This window comes from Schistocerca nitens, chromosome 2 (assembly GCF_023898315.1).
Source record: "Schistocerca nitens isolate TAMUIC-IGC-003100 chromosome 2, iqSchNite1.1, whole genome shotgun sequence".
In the NCBI taxonomy this organism is placed as follows: domain Eukaryota; kingdom Metazoa; phylum Arthropoda; class Insecta; order Orthoptera; family Acrididae; genus Schistocerca; species Schistocerca nitens.
The window spans coordinates 7,826,504-7,843,213 of NC_064615.1; positions in this window are offsets into that span (position 1 = coordinate 7,826,504).

Sequence of the window (16,710 nt, forward strand, 5' to 3'; positions counted from 1 at the left end):
CCAAAGATGGCTATACTCCGCAACAAGCAGTACGTGGAAGATGGGGAGGTTCCTGATGCAGCAGGGCGTTACTCCGGCATCGACCAGTAGAGTGGTTCCATGCTGGCGTATGTTAGTGGACGGAGATTACGTTGAAAAACTGGGTTTTGTAGCCAAAAGTGTGTTACAATCCTTAAGAAAACCAATCTGCTTTCAGAAGGAATGCGCTGCATTACGTGTTGAATGGCCCTCGTACATATACAGAGCGTAAAGGGGATAAGTGCACATAATCTTGTATGTAGTACCTTATGTGCACATATATCAGTGCGCTGGTTGCTTTTCTTTGCGTCGAACAAGCTTCCCTCGAACACGAAACACGTCACAAACTTTGCGAGCTGATGTTTTCTACATAGTCGTAACTGCACCACTAAGTGAATTACACTTGCCAGTACAATGTAACCGTTTTGCGTCCAACCTTTTAACAATGGTCCTGTTAACCAAGGGAAATATTTGGATACTACTTGTAATATCTGTAATTATTAGTATGGACTGGTCCCGGCGGAGATTCGAGTCCTCCCTGGAGCATGGGTGTGTGTGTTTGTCCTTAGGATAATTTAGGTAAAGTAGTGTGTAAGCTTAGGGGCTGATGACCTTAGCAGTTAAGTCCCATAAGATTTCACACACATTCGAACATTAGTATGGAAATGGCGTTAACAGTGCGTCCTCAGTCACCAATAAAAATATCTGCACTCATACCCGTTGCGTCCTGTATACGTATAGCAACGATGTACCTGTAAATTTGACAGAAATTACAATTTTTTTTTACTTTGCAAACTATACTAGTATTGTTGTGAGAAACGTGAAACATAATGTAAATGATCTACCTTACAAAACACCCGTCTACTAACTCTTGAATACTGCTCGTCAATCTCGGATCTGTACTACATAGGATCGATAGAGGAAATAGACAAGATTTAAAGAAGGGTAGCTCTTTACGTTACGGGTTTATTCAGTACGCGCGAAAGCTTCACGGAGGTGCACAAATACTCCAGGGGCAGAGGCTGCGAGAGAGAGATATTCGGGATTGCGAGGTGCTGTACTATTAAAGTACCAAAAGCGTATGTTCCTAGAAATTCAACCACTGTATTGATTCTCCTACGTATATCTCGCGGAAAGACCATGAAGATTAAATTTGATAAATACAAGCCCACACAGAAGCTTATGCCGGCCGGTGTGGTCGAGCGGTTCTAGGCGCTTCAGTCTGGAACCGCGCGACCGCTACGGTCGCAGGTTCGAATCCTGCCTCGGGCATGGATGTGGGTGATGTCCTTACGTTAGTTAGGTTCAAGTAGTTCTAAGTTCTAGGGGACTGATGACCTCAGATGTTAAGTCCCATAGTGCTCAGAGCCCTTTGAACCCGCTGTAATCAGTCTACTATTGTCATCACATTCGCTAAGGGTGCGATGCGTGCAGGACAGCACTATATTTATATATTTCACGTTCTATACTGAGTCTCGAAATCTTGTTAGTAGGCTTTCGCAGGATAATCATGTACACTTTCAAGTGTCTGCCAGTTCAACTGTGTCGGCGTTTCCTTCACGCTCTCCCGTTGAGTCGAATAAACTTGTCACGATTCGTGCTGCCCTTCTTTGAATACGTTCAATAATTTAGCATACACTCAAATTGTGACGCCAAGGTATTTATGTAAGTTCACCAATTCCATTTGTAACTCACACCTATTGTAGTCGTAGCATACATCTCTGAGATTTATGAAGTGCACGTATTTACATTTCTGAACGCTTAAAGCATGTTTATAACTTTGCCCCACTTTGAAACTGCATCAATCTATAACATCATATTTCTGTATTTTTTTCAGATAGTACTTCATTATAGATAACTACATCAATTGCGAAAGGTCAGAGTTTAATGTTTCACGAAAACAAACCTTCTGTCAGCTTCATCTGTGGTACAGCTTTGTTTCTACGACTTTTTAAAGGTATTGTTTCTGTTTTGTTGAAAAGGATAAGCTGCTGTAGAGTATCGTCATAAAATTACATATTTTGCGCGGTTTATCGCCAGCCAAAAGTCCCTAAAGATATTAAGGGATTGTTAGAGGCTTACTCCTCAATCTCATCAGTTAACAATCAGTTTTCTGAATTCAAATTTGGTGTTACCTATCTTCAAAACCATTTACGTCAATAACATAGAGGCAAAGGTGGAAAAATGGGCCCCTCCTGGTATTATGGGCCCCCTACATATTTGGAAGTACAGGTCACGAATTCTAGCTGAGAGCACATGAACTACTAGAACTAGTTGCCAAACTTCACTGTACAGTGCGCAGACATAGTAGCTGTCATGGTTTGTGAGTAGTTGTGCTGTGAATTTTTTCGCTGTCATCAAAAGTTTGAAAGGTTAGTGTTTACTTGAATAAAACTCAAATTTCTAACATGTTATTAGTATAACTAAGGTAAGGTACGTATTTGGATTGCTGTTGGGATACCGTTTTACGTTAATTAACGTCGGTTGCGAACCAAACTAACCGTAGGCAAGATCGTTTTTCCCAAGATGACGAGGGTGGATATATGGGCCCCTTTTGCTGCTGGTATTATGGGTCCCGTAAAATCAGTCAGATATTGCTACTCTTTATGTTTCAGATGACTCGAACACATCTTGTACCCCCAAAAAAATCGAAACGGCAATCGTGGGACAAAGCAAATATGGCAAATGCTATTGTAGCTATTAAAGAGAAAAAAATGGGGTTGAAAACGGCGGTTAAAGTGTACTCTGTCCCTCGTTCTACGCTCCACCGGTTGTACCACAGGGACTTGAGGACGAACTGGTTAAATATCTTCTCATTATGGAATCCAAATTCTACGGCCTTACCAGAAATGACGTCAGGCGCATGGCCTACCAGCTTTGCACAAGAAATAAAAAGTTGGTGTTTCTGTCCCTGATGTTGACGACGCTGTATGTCTATTTTGTGAAGGGATTTTTTCAAAGGACACAAAAGGTGAACTTTGGGCCCAGTATATAGCCTGCGAGATGTGGGCTCAAAACGAATGCGCTGGATGCGAAAAAGATGCTTATGTGTGTGACTATTGTAAATAGGCTAGGCGTAGGATGTGAAAATCATCCCACTATTAAACTAATTAACAATTTTCAGAGTGAATCTTTCTTTCATTGTACAGAAAAATTAAATAAAATTATATTTTTTCAAATTTTTGTTTCTTTTTATTTCAAACTACCTTGGGGCCCATATTACCAGCACAAATTCTTGACGCAACAAAATGCAGAGTATCAGGAAAAAAATAAAATTTTGTTTTAAATATTAAAAAGTTGGACCAAAACATGATGTAATTATTGCAGGACATACTAGAGAAATGTTTTATGTTAATTTCAGGTGATTATACTAAAAATAAAAGGTGTTATATAAAAAAAACAGAGTGGGGGCCCATTTATCCACCTTTACCTATACTAAAACTAGCACATAGAGATTAATATTATAAATAACAAATTGTAGCATTAGTTTATCAACAGTTAATGGTCTGTGAAACAAATTAATTCATACCTCTATCTCAAGGAGAACTGTAGAGCATTTAACACGAGATTTTTGTTACCTCGCTACTTTAGAAAATCTCCCGAATCAATCTCAGAGACAGACGTCGATTTCATACAATTATTCACTGTAGTTTCTTGTACAGGGTGGTTAGAAGGAGTCTGAAAAGCTTGTAAGGGTGTTTCAGGGTAGGTTGTACTGAAAACAATTGTTAAGAAAATATTGGATACCTCGCGGCATTTACATGTTAATTAGCATGGAAGTTAGCCAATCAGGCATTTGCGGATGTAAATTTAAGCAGACCTCCAAGTACAGTAACTGTCACTTGTTCTCCTGCTGCAGATGTTATCACCGGTTAGGTCTTTACCACCGTACCATGTACAATTTTTGTATCGCTCTCTTCTTTGGATTTATGAAACTAACCGAAGAGCATGTTTGACGTCAGCGTCTCTGACAGGACGCTTGAATTTGGGCGCACAACGGCCTGATTGGTTAATTTCGAATTTACTCGGAAACGGAGCAATCTATGGATTTTTTTCGTAATAATTATCTTTCTGCACAACCGGAACTCCAACGCCATCACAAGCTTTAGAGACTGTTTCCGACCACCCTTTATAGTATTTGTCGTTATGCTCCCTGACAGTCAAGAGTTTCTTTGTCTTTGGATATAAAATTTCTTGGAAGTGTTTACATCTATTTCCTGTCAATCTGAGTGTGTGAATCAGATGCAAACTCCCAGACGGGAAGAGTTTCATTCTGCAACAGCTGATAAACACATTACATTGGAAATATTGTTAGGATAAGTGCATACAGACAGCGACCGTTGGTCTAAGTATGTTTTTCTCCTACGTGTTCTGAAAGTTTCTTGAAGGTATTAACGATCTCTTGCAAGTCTTGACAAGGCACTCCTTGTTCTTCTATTCCCAAGGAAATAGGAGTCGTTTCAGCAAAATATGATTTTGTATATTCACATGTGCCAACGGCCTTGACGCAGTGGTAACACCGATTCCCGTCAGATCACCGAAGTTAAGCGCTGTCGGGCTAGGCTAGCACTTGGATGGGTGACCATCCAGTCTGCCGAGCGTTGTTGGCAAGCGAGGTGCACTCAGCCCTTGTGAGGCAAACTGAGGAGCTACTCGACTGAGAAGTAGCGGCTCCGGTCTCGGAAATTGACATACGGCCGGGAGAGCGGTGTGCTGACCACATGCCGCTCCATATCCGCATCCAGTGACGCCTGTGGTCTGAGGATGACACGGCGGCCGGTCGGTATCGTTGGGCCTTCCAATGCTTGTTCGGACGGAGTTTTATATTCATATGTACGCTTTATTAAAATGCTGCGTTTTCTTTTTCCTGTAGATGTAAGATTTGATGTTTTACTAACCAAATAATATAACTGGACGTAAACGAATGTGCTTTCCAGTTATCGTTCTCTTCGACAATGTGTTTGGCTAATCTTGTAGCAGAAAATACTAATAAAGCTTTTATCCCTAAGACAACCCCCCGGATGTTTTCACTGTACAGAGGAAGATGTCAGTGTAGAAAATCATCTGGAATTAGCAGAATAAGTTTTCAGTCCGTCTCGATTTACTTGAATAACAGAGCTCCCCTCAAAATTATTGACGCTCTGTGGCAGAGCCGCTATGTGCGTTATGTGCGACAGTGAGCTAGTGTATAGGGGCGTCACTGCAGGTCTATTTGCTGGCAGTACAGGTGGAAACCTGAAGGTAGCTGCGTTTGATAGACCAGCCCAGTTCATCACCATTCCATTGGCGCCCGATGGCACGCCCCGACTGAGAACTTGTTAATTGGGAATGGGCTATAATTAATAAACCCGCTTCTGACAGCCACTTCTTCAGTAATTGAGCAGATGTGATGTCATAATTGCCGAATGACGGACGGCTTAGCAGGCGTGCACAGTTAAAATTAAAACGACAGGAGATCCATCTTACACTGTCACAGGCAAACCTCTTGGGTAGAGTAAGACAATACGTATCTCACCGTTTACGTCCGTTAGAATCCACAAGTGTCGCATTCTTAAGTTGTAAATCTACTGAGGCTCCCAGTTACATACAACAGGCCCCACACAACACTGAAGTCGGGTATTTTCACCTGTCTCAGCGGCTGTCACGGTGCAGTAATTTTCCAATTTCATCACTTCCTCCACTGTAAAAAGGTAAATGCATTCTGCAGCACTCAATACCTGCCACGTACTGTACTTGGAACGATCTCTTACGTGCCCTGACAGATTTAAATACATAGATTGACAAGTTTTTCAGCTTCAGAAGAATGAGGCCCAGTGAAAACTTATAAAAGAGCAAATGGATGCAATATAAACCAATTTGTGTCACAGCAAACGCCCCAAGAAACTCATGGTATTTTAGGCTGCGTAGCCGAGTGATGCCTCCGCATAAACGGACAAGGTCGAAATCTGTAGTAAAGTAGTATCGTGTCTTTTACATTTGCTTAAAAACCCCAATGCAGTTATTAAATCATGTATCACAACAGATTCGGGGCAAAAGTTAGTGTTCTTACATTTCTTTTCGAGCAAGTATCCATTTAAAAAAACTACATAACATATTTTTTTCGTTCTATCCACAAAGATTAAATCATTTTACTTCTAAGGTTGCACTTAAATGTACAGGTAGAACAAAGTATTCCCTGGCGCATTTTTGAAACTATTACTTCTAAATTTTTGTTTACAGTAGAAAGCACTACTGCTCACATCAGTAATATAACTGTTCGGTAACTATTTATTAATAGTTTAACCCTGCTCCTCACAGGACAGGGACTGAAGGCTGTTATATTGCTGCTTTTCATTCTAATATTACGTAAAATATAAAATTTTAGACTCTAATCGAATAAAGTAAGGAACTTTTACTCAGATTATATGCTACTGGTGTTAATGAGATTCCTATGTACAATTCATACGACTACAGTCTGTCTTTCGGCCTTAACCTGGATGCCGAGGAAGCCAATTCTTGACAGTATGCATAAGCAAAACGCTAGTCAGTTTTACCGCTTCGTTAGCAACAGATGGCTATGTGTAACCTGGATGGGCCGCTTTCAACAAATAACGTAACAGTTGTTCACTGCTATTACTTTTCATTGCGAGGTACATGCAGGCATTGTGCACTGTACTGCCTTTCCCTTTGACGGCTCGGCATTCGTACCGCAGAATTTGCTTTTACTGCTTCAACGCAGAGGACTATACAAACATAAATCGGCCGGCCGAAGTGGCCGTGCGGTTAAAGGCGCTGCAGTCTGGAACCGCACGACCGCTACGGTCGCAGGTTCGAATCCTGCCTCGGGCATGGTTGTTTGTGATGTCCTTAGGTTAGTTAGGTTTAACTAGTTCTAAGTTCTAGGGGACTAATGACCTCAGCAGTTGAGTCCCATAGTGCTCAGAGCCATTTTTGAAACATAAATCGTCAAGCAAAAACTGTGTTTTATAACTAGTTGTGCTCGTCTGTGTACAAGTTCGAAAGCAATAACTCAACGGATGACATTCGCATCATTCAAATTTCAAGCAGACACAATGAATATTTCATATTAAAGCAATCAAAACACTGAGGCATCACAACTGTAACAAGTGACTGAGGAATACGTGTACCTTACAGAAATAATTTCACAATAAAACGGAAAATAACTCAAATTGTGGTACCATTCATGCATGTGACCTTCAGAATCATTTCGATCTGTTTAAGCAGAAAAGTACGTTGTGCTATTCCGGATCACATACACACTGACGAGCCAGAATATTATAACGACTGCCGAGTTGAATGCCCTCTGATGGTATTCAAATGGTTCCAACGGGTCTGAGCACTATGGGACTTAACAGCTGTGGTCATCAGTCCCCTAGAACTTAGAACTACTTAAACCTAACTAACCTAAGGACAACACACATCCATGCTCGAGGCAGGATTCGAACCTGCGACCGTAGCGGTCGCGCGGTTCCAAACGGAAGCGCCTAGAACCGTTCGGCCACCCCGGCCGGCTCTGATGGTATTGCGGGTCCGTAATGCGATACTGAACGCACAGCATGTGAATGATGCTGGTGCGAACTGGAGGTGACTCTAGAGACAATACGAAACGCAAATGAGGGAATTCGCTGACATTAGTGACTTTGACAACGATCAGATGGCTATGATCTGGTGCCAGCGACCGAGCATCTCGGAAACGGTGATGCCGGCAGCCTGTTTACGCTCTACTACCTCGAGCATCTGTGGAAAGTGGTCGAACGACGGCGAAATCACGAGCAGGCAACAGTAAGTTGGACATACGTGCACCATCACAGACCGTGCTCGTCAAAAGCTTGCCCTGTCTCAGATCTGGCGGCAGAGCACAATGCTGGTGCAAGCAGAAGGGTCTCGGAGCACACCGCTCAGCACACACTGTAGAACACGGGGTTTCAGCAGCATCCCTTGCACTGGTATACTCTGCAGCAGAATACTGTGCACCAGTTTGGCTCTGAAGCGCCCACGTAGCGAAAGCGGACGTCCAACTGAACTCTGTTATGAGAGTAATTAGTGGTACAGTCCGGTCTACACCTACTTGCTGGCTACCAGTGCTTTCAGACATCTGTCCACCAGACCTCCGTCGAAAGGCTGCTCTGTAAAACCTCTATCAGCAAGTTTCTGAAAAGAACTCGATCCCTCTTCATGACGATTTGCTATCATTGGCCAGGAAACGCCTCAAATCTAGAAGACCAGCATATGAAATGGGAGTCCAAATGCTGTCCACAGGATTCGACCAGGACGCAGAGTGGAAGCGTGAGTGGCAACCTACAAGAACCCGAAACGACGAACTTCTAGACAATCCAGCAGTTCCAGTTCCAGGCTTCCACCAACCGAGGGAGGTGTGGGTGCAGTTAAACAGATATCGGACGGAAGAGGGTAGGTGCAAATACAACATGCACAAGTGGGGCTTTTCAAGTGACAGTGTGTGTGACGGGGGTGACACCCAAACAATGAGCCACATCGTGAATGACTGACCAGCGAGACGTTTCCCTGGTGGCATTGAGAAGCTCCATCAAGCATCCCTCGAGGCACTCCTCTGGATCGAGTCCATCAACATTCGAGTGTAGTCTGAGCCGTTTTAAAACTTGTGTGCTATATATAATTTCACATGTTCATTTTTATATATATATTTCTTTCTTTTGCTAAATGTGTATTACTGTAATTGATGCATACGATAATAATAATAAGCAGCAGGCGGTCCTACCGTGTCCTCGTGTTGACTCAGCGACGTTGTCAGCTGGTCGGAGGCACCATGTTTCTTGTTACACGAGGTCGATGGTCGTGTCTGTATACGCCGTCATCCAGGCGAACAGCTGCTAGAAAAATGCACCGCGTCACAGACGGAAGCCGGTGGAGGGAATGTTATGCTAGCAGGGTATTTACTTCGGGTCCAAGGAGACCTATGATAGTGACTGAGGACACTATCGCAGCGCAGACCACGTGAACTGCTTTCTTTCATGCTCGATGTCCTCCCACTTCCAGCGGGATAACTGTGTGTCACAAGACGAGAATCGGGGCAACCATGACTTGAGGAGTATGGCAGTGACCTACCATTGATGTCTCGGCCACGAGTTCGCCCGATGTGAAGTAGATGGAACAGACCTGGTTCTCTGTGGGGCACCATATCCTCGCCTACAAACTACGGCTGGTAATTTACGGGATTTGCGTGATCAGTGATTAGATTTCTGGTGACACATACCTCCGGAAACATAGCAATGGCTTGTGCAAACTATGCCACGCAGAATTTGTGTCGAGTTGCTTTTCAAAGTTAGGGTATCGATTATTAAGCAACTGCCAAAAAAGTTCTGCTTCATCAGTATATGGCACACCCGTGTTTTCTATGTCTCATCATACTCTTGTTTCCTCTCAAAGAAGACTGACGACATACTTGTCACTTTGGAAGGCAAGTGCTTTCAAAACCCTATAGGTATTCCTCTTAAGGAGTGTTTTTTGAATATATTCCCTGTAACACAGCAAGATGGTTGCCTAATAAATTTTTCGCATAATGAATTCTGTAACCATAATATAACTGAACCAATCAGAGGTTGGTGAGAGTTTTTGGAACGATTGACAAGAACAGGGGAACGAAACATATTAGAAAAAGATGGGTAGCTTTGAGAGATGAAATACTAAAGGCAGCAGAGTATCAAGAACATAAAAAGACGAGGGCTAGTACATATCCTTGGATAACACAAGAGATACTAAATTTAACTGATGAAAGGAGAAAACGTAAGAATTCAATAAATGAAGCAGGCGAAAGAGAATACAAACGTTCCAAAAATGAGATCGATAGAAGTGCATAATGGGTAAGCAGGAATGGCTAGGATGTATAAGCATATATCAATAGGGGTAAGATTTATTGCGCCTACAGGAAAATTAAAGAGACCTTTGGAGAGAAGAGAACCACCTGCATGAATAGCAAGAGCTCAGAGGGAGAACCAGTACTAAGCAAAAAAGGGAAAATGGTGGAAGACTATATAGAGGGTCTACAGAAGGGAGAAGTACTTGAGAGCAATATTATGGAAATGGAAAAGGACGTAGATGAAGATGAGATGGGAGTTATCAAGAATTTAACAGATCACCGAAAGACCTAAGTCACTAAGTTTAATATCAGCACACACTCCGCTGCAGAGTGAAAATCTCATTCTGGAGGGATCAAATTAATCACGCCGCTGCGCCGGTGCTGCGAAGGCTCCGGGAATAGACAACATTCAGATAGAACTACTGATACCCTTGGAAGAGTCAGCCATGAAAAAAGTCTTCCATCTGGTGAGTAAGATGTATGAGACGGGACTCAGACTTCAAGAAGAATACAATGATACCAATTTCTGGGCCCTGATAACAAAGATGAAATTCAGCTACTGAATAATAGAAGCGTTTTGATATCACAAAGTGACTTATTACGAGAATTTCTAAAATATTACCAGACACAGTTCTTGAATGGAATATAAATAAGAACAATTAAACTGGGGTAACGGGATATTGGCTGAATTCGCTTAGAGTGGGATCAACTATTACGCTGTAGAAACCTAAAAACTTCATGAGTGAGCGTATGGCTTAACACGTTACCCTTGACCATTACGAACAATATTGATCAGCACTGACAGCCCTTGATACAGATCACGCTTGCTAGCTATGGCTGTTTAGGGCGACAATGCCACAGCGTGGGCTGTGAGGGATCAAATTAATTACGCCGCTGCGCCCGGTGGTGCGAATACATTACCACCTGGAAGACTGGCCACGCGCCGACACCTCGGACCACAGGCATTATGTTGCGGCTCAAATGGCTCTGAGCACTATGGGACTCAACTGCTGAGGTCATCAGTCCCCTAGAACTTAGAACTGCTTAAACCTAACTAACCTAAGGACATCACAGACAGTCATGCCTGAGGCAGGATTCGAACCTGCGACCGTAGCGGTCGCGCGGTTCCAGACTGTGGCACCTAGAACCGCTCGGCCACCCCGGTCGGGATGATGTTGCGGTTCGCGTCCATACGGAAAGACCCAACCGAAATGGTGCGAGCGCAAAACGACTGACAAATCTGACTGTTGTCACCAAGTGGTAACGGACAGGTTCTGCCTGGACTACTGAGACAGCAATACTTCTGACTCTTGCGATCACCTACACTCCAGCTAACAAGAAGTGATGAACTCTAACGTTCACTCTGGCAGTACAGAAGCAGAACACGACCGATCTCTCTAGCTGTCCAGAAGCGAATCGCCGAAATCCTTGCTTCGCCTTCGCACCGAAAGATCAGCGCCTTGCCCCCACCGCGCAGGAAAATTTCCAGCTGTTGGAGGACACGGAAACAGCTGCCAATGATACTGTTAGATTCGACCTCTCAGTTCCACTCCAAACCATTAAAACAAATTTTCCTTCTATCACGGGATGTCCCACCAAATTTGGAATGTGCTCTTTTGCATCAATACGAGTCACATCGGCCCACCAGTCAGATGGCGTTCCTCGGTCTACGTCCAGGAAAGTATAGGCCTGAAGCTGCCTCCGACCATCGGACGGCAGAGGTCCATGTGGGCACAGCACTGTCGACACCCTGTAGACACAGACATCAAAATACTCCGAATCGCTGCAGACAATTCAGCCATCTGGCGTCGTCTGGTGGGAAAGCGCTGCGTTCCAGCACAGTAAAACGATATGCGAGGCGCCAGCCCGAGCGCTGTCCACGTCCCAGACACCTTGCTCGCTTCGCCACAACAGGCAAAAACGCCGGCCACCTCGTGTGGTCCAAAGAGATCCGTGATCGCTCTGGTCGCCCAGGTAGCCTTGCCGCCACAGCCCCGACACCCAGGTACTACCTAAAGAAAATCAAAGCTCTTATTTCAGATTTCATTACTCCACTGACCTTAATTGGCCATTACCTACTGGGAACTTAACAAGGAAAGTTGAATCAAGGCAAAAAAAATGGAGTGGGGCAAATCACGAGAGCCTGGCGTCTTTCCACTTCATCAGAGGCACGACGTACACTAGAGAGCCAAAGAAACTGCTGCACCTGCCTGATATCGTGCAGAGATCCCGCGAGCAGAAGTGCCGCTGTACGACGTGACATGGACTCGACTAATGTCTGAAGTAGTGCTGGAGGGAACTGACACCAAGTATCCTGCAGGGCTGTTCATAAATCCGTAAGAGAACGAGGTGTTGGAGGTCTCATATGAACAGTACGTACCCAAGGCATCCCAGATATGCTAAATAATGTTCATCTCTCGAGAGTGTGGTGGCCATCGGAAGAGTTTAAACTCAGAACAGTGTTCCTGGCGCTATTCTCTAGCAATTCTAGACCTGTAGGGTGTCGTATTGTCCTGGAATTGCCCAAGTCCGTCGGAATGCACAATGGACGTGAATGGATGCAGGTGATCAGACAGGATGGTTCAAATAGCTCTGAGCACTATGGGACTTAACATCTGAGGTCATCAGTCCCCTAGAACTTAGAACTACTTAAACCTAACTAACCTAAGGACATCACACACATCCATGCCCGAAGCAGGATTCGAACCTTACACCGTAGCGGTCGCGTGGTTCCACACTGAAGCGCCTATAACCGGTAAGCCACACCGGCCGGCTCACAGCCTTGGGGAGGATCTAGGCGTATCAGGGGTCTCATATCACTTCAACTGCACACTTCTCATACCATTACAGAGCCTCCACCAGCTTGAAGAGTCCCCTGCTGACGTGCAGAGTCCATGGATTCATAGAGTTGTCTCCATACCCGTACACGTCCTTCCGCTCGATACAATTTGAAACTAGACTCGTACGACCAGGCAACATGTTTCCAGTCATCAACATTCTAATTTCGGTGTTGACGCGCCCAGGCGAGATGTAAAGTTTTGTGTCGTGCAGTCATCAAGGGCACACGAGTTGGGCTTTGGCTCCGAAACCCCATGTCGATGACATTTCGTTGAATGGTCGCACGCTTAGACTTGTTGATGGCCCAGCACTGAAATCCGCAGCTGTTTGAGGAAGGTTTTCACTTCTGTCACGTTGAACGATTCTCTCCAGTCGTTGTTCTTGCAGGATCTTTTTCCGGCCACAGTGATGATTTTATGTTTTACCGGATTCGTGATATTCACGGTACGCTGGTGAAATCGTCGTACGGGAAAATCCCCACTTCATCGCTACCTCGGAAATATTGTGCACCATCGCTCGTGCGCCGACTATAACAGAAATGCTGACAACCTGTCATTGTATTATCGCGAAATATGGGGGAGAGGGTCACAGAAATGATACAGGATTTGGGCTGGACACCATTAAAAGAAAGGCGTTTTTCGTGGCTACGGAATCTTCTCAGGAACTTCCAATCACCAACTTTCTCCTTCAAATGTGAAAATGTTTTGTTGACACCGAACTACATACGGAGAAACGATCACCACGATAAAATAAGGGAAATCAGAGCTCGTACGGAGAGATACAAGTGTTCGCTCTTTCCGCGCGCTATACGAGATTGGAATAAAAGAGAATTGTTAAGGTGGTTCGATGAACCCTCTGCCAGGCACTTAAATGTGATTTGCAGAGTATCTATGTAGATGTAGCAGCAGTAAGAAACCTTAACAACTGCGCGAGACATTTTTTATCTTATATAGGCGTTGCCAACCGCAGAGCCGTATTCTGCCTGTTTACATTTCTCTGCATTTGAATACGCATGCCAGTTTCTTTGGCGCTTCAGTGTCCATCCACCCGATAATCAAACTCCACCCATACTTTAGTGACCACTCACTGGTGTTACTATACGCCATCGTAAATTCATCCAAAGTTGTTGAAAAGTGAGGCACATACACTGAGTCTTTCAAGAACACCCACAAAGTAACAAAACCACGTACCGTCAGATTACGTGACTTGTAGACCAATGGTGCAAAGCGAGATCCGTACGCACTTTACGCTGTAGGATCTACAGTGCTACACTAGCGACTAAATCACAGTTGTAACTGAAGTGCCGTGTTGGAACGCAACATTCTATTTTCATTCAGGTGGAAGACATAATCTTCCGAAATCGGTTCAGTCTACTGAAACACCCCTTATTTTGTATCCTGTCATATTTATATCTGCAGTTAGTAAATAATGGTCTTCGAATGAAATGATATCCCTATTTTGAGCTATAATTATGAATTAGAAGGCTTGTACAATGTGTGACTCCGGGCAAGAGAGTACGGCGTGCATTAACCCAGATTTTAATGTCTGAAGACCAATTTAGTATTTGAGTAATGTGTGTGCTACATAAAACTGAGCAAGTATGTCCTACCAGAGAAAGTTTTTGGTGAATTCGTGTGTATGGCGACGGCCACGGTGGCCGAACGGTTCTAGGCGCTTCAGTCCGGAACCGCGCGACTGCTACGGTCGCAGGTTCGAATCCTGCCTCGGGCATGGGTGTGTGTGATGTCCTTAGGTTAGTTAGGTTTAAGTAGTTCTAAGTCTAGGGGGACTGATGACCTCAGATGTTAAGTTCCATAGTGCTCAGAGCCATTTGAACCATTTTTGAACGTGTGAATGGAACTGGCTCACATCGTTTGAGAACGCTGCTATTGGGCTATCGAATGAAAAATCTTGATGCATGTGTTTATGACACACAATTAATTTAAAACGTTAACACTACTCGCATTGGAAAAACTTGACTGAGAATAGATATACCGCAACCTATTGGAAATCTTTGCAGTACAGACTAGTCTTGATAGGTGAGTCCTGGACATGTAAGAAAACTATATGAGCTTCATCACCATGTCCCGTCCTTTTCATCCTCTAAAAGGTCTGTAGGTGACAAGATATCTAAATGAGACTACCTTACCGCCACGTGAGCGTTGATGAAACTCAAGGTGAGCCAATTACAGGCTGCATTGTGAATGATCGAACACTGCCCATCGAAAACGCTGCAGGAAGATCTTCATTGCCCCTGCAGGGTGCGGCCGAGACTTGTCATGAGGAAGTAAACGCATGGTAGTTACATTATGTGAGCTGCACGATGATGGCCGCAAACTAACCAGGCGCTCGCTGTTGGCGGGAGTCATTATTTATACAGGCGTCTTAATGTGCTCAGAACTGAAAAGTGTGCAAGGCTTCATCGGATCTTCACTGTGGTTTTCACTCCGCGATCTCTTTTTTTTTACAATAATGATCTTAGGCGGGAAGATCTGTATCTTTGATTGATAGTATAAACTGGTAAAGGAAGCTTTTTGACATACAAGGCACTGTATTTCTACACCTGTGCAATCTTTGGGCTGTGTATATAGTTACTTCGTGTCTATGTGACATCGAAAAATGAAAATGTATCTTTATGATGGACCTCAGGGTTCTTTCTGCTGAAATATGTTTTAAGTAACTTTATTATTGTTTAAAATTTGTAATTCTAACGGAAGTACTGATTATATGTAACGAAAAGAAACTATAAACGGTCAAGTGGCTACATCCAGCAAACAAAAACGTAACGTAATCCTTTGACCCACCTGAAGATAGACCGCGTAAGCCCTTGACCGCGTCGTAACAATTGAAACGTCCCCTTGGAACAATTATACATGACTGTGCTTAAACTGACACACAATATTATTTTTTTAGCGCAACGCAATCTGACTTACAAAAATCCATACAAAAGAATGGCCCTGACTAACATTAACCTATACTTTCACAAATCACTTACCTCACAAAAATCTTCGTTACTCAAGCTACTGCAATACAGCGAGCGCCACTACTGCCAGCTAAATAAAAGATTCAAACTACTGAAGGCACTAACTACTGATAGGCGTAGTTAGCAAATGAAAGATTTTAATAGAGAGCAAACAATGTATTTATCTTAATAGTCATAATATATATAGCAGTTCATGACATCCAGTCTTACAAATTTCAAAACTCCGCCACATCCACCACTGCTGGCGGCTCACCTCCAACTGCGCAACGCTACGCGCTGTTAACAGCCAACTGCCCAACGCTACAATGGCAGACAACAATGCGAACTAGCCACAGACTGCACACAGCACAGCCAGTGATTTTCATACAGAGCGCTACGTGGCGTTACCAATAAAAAAACTAAACAGCCTACTTACATAGCCCCCATGCTTCCCACAAAAAATTTTACAAATTGTTTTGGGCAGTGGGCAATACAGATTTGAAAAAAATTTTCATAATTACAATAACAAAGAAATCAAATGCACACACTTATTGATACAATGTTGGTCAAAGTCCATAAAGACAGTCGTGATCATTCATCACAGTAAAATAGCAGTGTTTTTCTCAAAGTCTGAGCAGTGGAAGAAAATGCACACGGAAGTAGTGGATTTCCATGCAGCCTTGAAGAAGTAGTGTTGTCCTTCCCACGAAAAGACAGTGCTGACTCTTGACATGCAGACAGGTAATGGGCCACAACAGAGCAAACCCACCGCAGAGTCAGTCGAAGTTTTGAAGAATATTGGTAGGTAGGTCATCACAGAGTGGACGCACTGTAGTCCTGGTAGAGATTACGGTATTGGTGGGCCACCAGAGGTGCAGACCCACTGTAGTCCTGGTAGAGATTGTGGTATTGGTGGGCCACCAGAGGTGCAGAACCACTGCAGTCCTTGTAGAAATAATGGTATTGGTGGGTCAGCAAAGGTGTAGACCCACTGTAGTGCTTGTAGAAATAATGGTATTGGTGGGTCATCAAAGATGCAGACCCACAGTAGTCCTTG